We start from the raw sequence: 8,617 nt of genomic DNA, 5'->3' as shown, positions 1-8,617 counted from the left end.
GAGGTAGAAGAGTCATTCCTTCAAAGGATGGTATGATTCTGAGGTCACACATGCAAACATACACAATGCACATTGATGATGCATATATGGGCATACCCGCCACACTTCTTTTTTTTTTTTAACATCTTTATTAAATCCCATATGCATTTCCTACAATATATATGGTTTTGATTTTCTAGGTATATGTTTACCTCTAAATATGACTCATTTTCATGCTTTTTCTCTAAAATTATGGCTGTCCCTGAAATTTGATGTCAGTAAAAGGATGCTGAAGCAATGCATAAACATAAGGGATCCAGCCATGTTAAGTAGCAATGAAAGCCACTTTTGCCTTAAATTTTTTTACTATCTTAGGCTCACGATGTCATGAAATGGAACAATCTCTATTACATTGTTGTATGGTCATAATCTAAAAAGTAATTACTTTTGGTAAAAGGAAATGCAACATTGATAAAGGCTTGTTAAGCCGAAACCGGTCTGTTATTTTCATAACAGGCAACTTTTTAGCTACCAGTGCAAATGTGTAATTGAGCTTAGAACAAAACTAGAGATTGAAAGTATATCTGAGTCTCTATTAAAAATTAAATATTAGATACCACAATGCTATTATTATATATCAAAGCCATGATGATACACTAGGTTGACAAAGACCTAGTTTTGCGATGGGAATTAATGTAATCATGTGCTAGAAATATCTAGGCTTAAATAAATTCCTAAGTATACCTTAAAATATGTCTACTTAACATAATTGGTACAAGTGCGTATTGTTAACACAAAAATATTAAATTATTGTCTAAATGTACCATCATGTACTTCATATTCATTCAGCCCTGGTTTGAAAAAGGCCCCAAGTTTAATGATCCACATGCTTTCCATATTATTTAATCTTGTGTGCCACCCCATCTTGAAATTCCTTTGTAGTTGAATTTTATCAATAATGATAAACTTAAAACAGGCCCCTGTGTGGTTTTTACTGTGTTTATATAAAGCATTTGTTACCCGTCTGTTTCTGATAGAGCTTAAATGTTCACTGATTCTTATTCTAATGGGTCTAGAGGTCTGTCCGACATAAAAGGCAGAACAGGTACAATAGGCAAGATAGATGACCCAATCAGAACTGCAGTTTCCAAAAGTGTTGATGTTATATACCTTGGAAGTGTTTTTGCTGCTGAATTCTTTTGTTTTGCAAATGTGCTGACATGCACAACAATGTCCACAAGGGTAACAGCCCACCAGTGGGTCACCAAAAAGTGTAGTTTGTATTATAGAGGGTGGGGTAAATCTTTTGTAATGTGTTAGTTGGGAATGAATGGTCCGCCCTCTGCGATAAGAAAAAGCACATTCATCTGGGAGAATCTCGTTGAGAATTGGATTCGATTTCAATATATCCCAGTGTGTGCTGACAATCTGTCTGAACCTAGATGCATTATTACCATAAGTGGTGACTAGTCTGATGGGTTGTTGGCACTTACTTTGTTCATCCTCTTGTAATCTATTGTATTTCAATAGCTCAGACCTGCTTTTGTTCTTAGTTTGTTTGACCGTGTTGGTTAAGTGTTCCAAGTTATATCCCCTATCAATAAATCTGGATTTTAGATCCTCTGTATGTACAGAATATTCTGTATCTGTAGAACATATTCTTTTGACTTGCAAAAATTGAGACTTTGGGATGTTGCTGATGATGTGGCGTGGGTGAGAACTGGTAGCATGTAGTAAAGTGTTGTATTGTGGAAATTTTCTATGTATAGTTGTAGCCAAAGTATGATTAGGCAATCTTTGAACCACAACGTCCAAAAAAACTATTTCATGATATCCAGTATTGGCTGTGAAATGTATATCAAAAGGATTGTTGTTGAGATATACAACAGATTTTGATAATTCTTCCATATCAGCCCGCCACACCAACCAGCAATCATCTAGATATCTAAGCCAGATTTCTAAATTTTGAATGTAAGTATTATGTTGAACATCATATATGAAGGCCTGTTCAAAAAATCCCATGAACAAATCTGCATAAATTGGGGCAAATGATGCCCCCATAGCTGTACCTTTGATTTGCCAATATGGATTGCCTTCAAAATAAAAGATGTTTTTTTGTAGAACAAATTCTTTAAGTTTAATCAAAAAATTGTTAAATCCACCGGAATATAAATTGGACTTATTTAACCAGTAAGTAACCGCCCTAATGCCAGCTTTGTGAGGGATACTAGTATACAGAGAGGATATATCCAGTGTGCATAACAACCAGCCCTCTTCTAACTGAGAATCTTCAATGATGTTTAAAAACTCTGTGGTATCTTGAAGGCGTGATCTAACCATACTGAGCAATGGTTTGAGATGTTCAGTAAGAAAGGCTGATAGGGGTTCGGTTAGAGATCCACGACCTGAAACTATAGGTCGACCTGGTGGATTGTATAAATCCTTGTGTATTTTGGGTATAAGATATAGATATTGCGGCATTGGTGTTGCCTGGCAACTTGTGTGGTGATAATGCCCTCCTCTACTGCCAGATCCAAAAAAGAATCAATTTCAGATTTGAAGTTGGATGTTGGGTCCACTACCATCTGTATGTAGAATTGTGATTGTGATAGTTGTTTTAATGCCTCATCCTTATATTTTGATTGATCCATTACAACAATACCCCCACCTTTGTCTGCTGGGGTAATGACTATATCCTTGTTCTGTCGCAATTGTGAAAGAGCAAGTCTTTCTGCTTGACTGAAATTGCTACGATTGCTTGTATAGTTGTTAGAAAAGTGTAAATCTTTCATAACACAGTTTTTAAATATGGAAACATGTTTGTCCATAGGAGGTGTAAAATTTGATTTCCCGAACCGGAAACCAGTAGATCTTTGAGAGTTTGACTGATCTGAAAAAAATAACTTGAGATTAAGAATTCTACAAAAATTGTTAATATCCTCCATTAAAAAATGTTCAGGAACAGGTGATGTTGGTACAAAATTTAAACCTTTATTCAGTACTTTGTGTTGTACATTAGAAAGTTCAAAGGAAGAGATGTTGAGAACATTATTCACTGTGTTGTTATTTGTTTCAATAAGGTTTGAAGGTTGGCTGTACCCATATTTTCTCCTATGTTTCCTCCCTGCCCTGCGTTTGTTGGACCTAAAGGGATAGGTTGCTTCCTTTTTGCAACTGGGGACGCCTGGTAAGAGGAAGCCTCACCATCTGTTGTTGATGAATAATCATCATCAGATGTAACACTGTATGTTGTCTCATTCTTTTTTAGTACTGGTCTAGGTCTCTTCCTACCTTTTTGTGTTTTATTTGCTCCTTCATTGAACCTGACACTTTTTTGTGTTACGAATGGTTTACCTTTTTCGTAGTCCGCTAGGTCTCTATGAAACTTATGCATTTTCTTTTTCTTAAGTTGCTCTTCTATGGATGCTAAATCTTTGGCTAATTCTGATAAATGAGTCTGATAATAGTCTTCAGTGGAAAAAATTTCCGCTTCTGAACAAGTAATTTGTATGTCTGTAATCATTGTTTCTATGGTTCTTTCATAATATTTAGAGAGACTATCTACAAAAAGCATTGATGCTTGATGCTGTGCAGTAGCCCATTCTTGTGTTAGTTGGTTGTCGATGTTAGCCACCAATGGTTGCAACCTAATTCGGAGCCCTCTGGGTGTGACGTCTTTTATTTTGTATGCTTTAAAAAGCTTTAGGTGCCATATGTTGGTTCTGCGAGATTTCATTTGTCTGCTAAGTTTGGAAAAAACAGAACCACATTTATCACGAGTGTTAGTTGGGGCATTATCTAACATAAGGGACTGACCAGTATTAAGTCCAAACACATCTAAATTGTCCTTGTCTGCTGATAATCCCCTAAGGATATCATTCAAATCCATGTTTGAACAGTAAGCAATGGGTCTGTTATATGAATGTGTATCTCAAGCTACTAAAGGGATACAATATTTGTAAAATGTGAAACTTGGCTGATATAGTTAAGGCTAACAAAATGAAGGGATGTCAAAATATTAAATACTAAATATTCAAAATATTTATGTAAGCCTAATTGGAACAGTCTAACCAAGGGCATATAGATTGTATGTCCCTAATTTGTAAAGCCCTTACAAGCTACTAAAGGGATACAATATTTGTAGAATATGAAACTTGGCTGATATAATTAAGGCTAACAAAAATGAAAATCACCAACAACATCAAGGGATATCAAAATATTAAATACTAAATATTTAAAATAATTATGTAAGCCTAATTGGAACAGTCTAACCAAGGGCATATAGATTGTATATCTCTAATTTGTAAAGCCCTTACCATAAGTGGTCCTAAAAAATAGCCAAGCAAAAGTCACTATTATAGTATATTAATCAATGGTGTATTTAGGCCACCATAAGGGATTAGTAATATTCAAGATTATTTTTGTTAGTCACTTATTCAACCCTTACCATAAGTGGACCTCAAAATAGCCACCCAATTGTATCCATTATATGTTTGAATTCATAATGGTTTGGGCCACCGTAAGGGTATATTGATATTCTATGAATGGTATATCTTGTACCTTATATCAAAAAGATTTGTATTCAAAACCATATATTTGTTTGGTCTACATTAAGTTGACTATATCCGATGGTAGACAAATTAACCAATTCAGGCACCTTTTAAAAAAGAAATATAGCAATATTTGAATGTTATAAAGACCCCAAGTTGCAATTGGTGACCACTGCCAGCCTGTCAGCCCAAAGTGATACCTATAGTTGAAATTGTCTTACATAACCAGATTTGGTCAAAATTATAGATATTACTATACCATTGTTTTAAAAAATAACTTCACAACAAATAGTAGGCCTTAATTAGTTGGCCAACCTAAGACTGATTGTGTCATTGTATCCCTTATTGATTGCTGTATAAAGTTTGATCCAAAAACCTAAATTTATGTGGATAGGGCCTTAAAGAAGGATGTATCACTCAATACATGTTATCATAGTTCGAACTGTTAACCACAAACACGTGTATTCCTTAAACATGCATAACTAATGTGGATATTCCAAAATATTTGAAACACATGTTAATTGCTTAAGAAAAGAATCAAACATATTATAGTTCAAAAAAAACAGTCCAATTGTAGTAGCCAGAAAAATAATAAAGTCTTTCTTAGCTAGACACCATGTGCCAAACTGCCACATAAATGATATAGTTCCTCAGAAAAATAAAGTTCCAATAACCGACTCATCAATTGCGTGTATCCCAACTTGAGTCGCTATGAAAATAATCGCGCTTCCTCTTGTTGTTTAAAGCCAATAAAGACAGTATTGTTCACCTTGCGACCTTTAGTTAGAACACAAACCCCATAGACCACTCTATGTTATACATACATTCAAAACTAGGTCTTGAACATATACTGATATCCCCCTGATCGACAAAATCAACCAACAGAATGTAAAAATCCTTCTTTGTTTGTCGCCATACATCAGACCGCAATGAAAGTATAAATCCTCGAAAAGATGAAGGTTCCAATGAACGACTCACCAATTTGTTATGTCCCGATTTAATACACTAGTGTTCCCCAGAGTTGTGGTAAAAAATGGTCGCGCTTCTTCCTGATGTTTATAATAAGCACAGTCATTAAAGCATATAGTTGAAGCATAAACCATATGTAATCCCAAATATTGATGGCCACAGATTAGTATGCAAACATTCAAAAGCCCAGGGAAAAAACAAAAGTAGATCTTACACTTTTCACTGGAGTCCCGAGTCACCAGAATAAGGCAATAGTCATTGCAGGCCAAAACGTTTTGTGTTTGGGGAAAAAAACAAACAGTCTCGTCCACTTGCCTGTCGCTTAACTTCTGACTGCGCTGATAATGTCCCAGTATATGGATTGAGTCAAAAAGCCAGGAGCATATAACCAAATTGATACTTAAATAAGTTTCTGTGACGATGATATAGTACCAGAATGGCAGTTGAATCCTGCTGCCAGGCGTCCCCAGCGTGAAAGGCAGCAATCAAGAAAAAACGAGGCACGCACGGTGGACTGTGGTGCACGATCCAAACCAAATGAAACAAACCAAAAAGGGACCAGCACTCAAAGCAGCAGGATATAATTAATAATAGTAATATTTATTCCAAGGTAGCTAAAAAGTTGCCTGTTATGAAAATAACAGACCGGTTTCGGCTTAACAAGCCTTTATCAATGTTGCATTTCCTTTTACCAAAAGTAATTATACAAGCCAACATAACATCCTGGTACTGCTTAAATACATCTTTGTGAAATGGTATGCTCCTGCCATTGGTCGACAAACTAAAGTAACACAGCTGCATTTAATTAATGCTAGCAACAGTGCAAATGTGTAATTGAGCTTAGAACAAAACTAGAGATCATGAAAATATATCTGAGTCTCTATTAAAATACAATACAATAGATTACAAGAGGATGAACAAAGTAAGTGCCAACAACTCATCAGACTAGCCACCACTTATGGTAATAATACATCTAGGTTCAGACAGATTGTCAGCACACACTGGGATATATTGAAATCGAATCCAATTCTCAACGAGATTCTCTCAGATGAATGTGCTTTTTCTTATCGCAGAGGGCGGACCATTCATTCCCAACTAACACATTACAAATGATTTACCCCACCCTCTATAATACAAACTACACTTTTTGGTGACCCTCTGGTGGGCTGTTACCTTGTGGACATTGTTGTGCATGTCAGCACATTTGCAAAACAAAAGAATTCAGCAGCAAAAACACTTCCAAGGTATATAACATCAACACCTTTGGAAACTGCAGTTCTGATTGGGTCATCTATCTTGCCTATTGTACCTGTTCTGCCTTTTATGTCGGACAGACCTCTAGACCCATTAGAATAAGAATCAGTGAACATTTAAGCTCTATCAGAAACAGACGGGTAACAAATGCTTTATATAAACACAGTAAAAACCACACAGGGGCCTGTTTTAAGTTTATCATTATTGATAAAATTCAACTACAAAGGAATTTCAAGATGGGGTGGCACACAAGATTAAATAATATGGAAAGCATGTGGATCACTAAACTTGGGGCCTTTTTCAAACCAGGGCTGAATGAATATGAAGTGCATGATGGTACATTTAGACAATAATTTAATATTTTTGTGTTAACAATACACACTTGTACCAATTATGTTAAGTAGACATATTTTAAGGTATACTTAGGAATTTATTTAAGCCTAGATATTTCTAGCACATGATTACATTAATTGCCATCGCAAAACTAGGTCTTTGTCAACCTAGTGTATCATCATGGCTTTGATATATAATAATAGCATTGTGGTATCTAATATTTAATTTTTAATAGAGACTCAGATATATTTTCATGATCTCTAGTTTTGTTCTAAGCTCAATTACACATTTGCACTGTTGCTAGCATTAATTAAATGCAGCTGTGTTACATTAGTTTGTCGACCAATGGCAGGAGCATACCATTTCACAAAGATGTACTTAAGCAGTACCAGGATGTTATGTTGGCTTGTATAATTACTTTTGGTAAAAGGAAATGCAACATTGATAAAGGCTTGTTAAGCCGAAACCGGTCTGTTATTTTCATGACAGGCAGCTTTTTAGCTACCTTGGAATAAATATTACTATTATTAATTATATCCTGCCACTTTGAGTGCTGGTCCCTTTTTGGTTTGTTTCATGCTCTAAAAAGTGCCATGATATAACACCCCACCAGCCTGTAAACCTTGCAAATGAGGAGTGCAATTATTAATGATCTAGAAAAAATGCAGGTATGGAAAAGCCAGGCTAAATTCTTTAGTGATGTATATAACAGTGCAATCAAAGAGCAAGCTTGTGAAGGAAATGAGAACTGGGCAGCTGTATTAAGCTAGTGTCTGCCATCCATTTGTCAATGTGGCAGAACCTAGACACTGTGTGTGTGTGTGTGTGTGTGTGTGTGTGTGTGTGTGTGTGTGTGTGTGTGTGTGTGTGCACATGCATGTGTGAAAAGGCCAACTTTGGTGAACTTGAGATAATACTGGCCCTTCATCTTAAAGTGCTAAATAAAAAATATAGAAAAATATTGTTGAATAAATATGTGAGTAAAAAACAATACCCATCCTTCCTGTCAGGGCGAGACATTTGTTTTATTTATTTCTTAAAATGGACTGAGAAAAAAACAGAATAGTGTGATTTCTTGCCAGCATAATTCATGTTATTTTTATTTTATTGTACTGTTTGTGTGTGGAAGAAGTTAGCAGTGCAGTTTGTGAGAGTGAAGTATAGCAAATATTCATCTTTTAAAGAAATAACAGAACTTTTAACTTTTGTTTTACTGACAGACCCTGCAATTATTCACAATGGAATGAGTACATTTTGGGCATTTTTACAGTCAATCATGTACTAGTGTTTTCTGACCCCTTTTAGGTTCATAGGTTCATACTAGGCTAACTGCCCTAGGGCATTTATAAGCCTAGCCAGAATGTGTTTGGCTTTCACCACCCATTTTAAATTAATTTTGCTATGCCCTTTTTCAAGGTTAGTATAATGTGCCTCTGTCTAACAGTGACACAGAAGTGATACCCGGGTTAAACCTACGATCTCCCATCCACTCATCAAGATTCCTCTTGAAGAGAGTCAATGAGGGACTCTGC

Source organism: Protopterus annectens, chromosome 3.part0 (assembly GCF_019279795.1).
Source record: "Protopterus annectens isolate FY-2018-M chromosome 3.part0, PAN1.0, whole genome shotgun sequence".
In the NCBI taxonomy this organism is placed as follows: Eukaryota; Metazoa; Chordata; order Ceratodontiformes; family Protopteridae; genus Protopterus; species Protopterus annectens.
The sequence above is the reverse complement of the archived record's forward strand: the minus strand, read 5'-3'. Positions refer to the sequence as shown.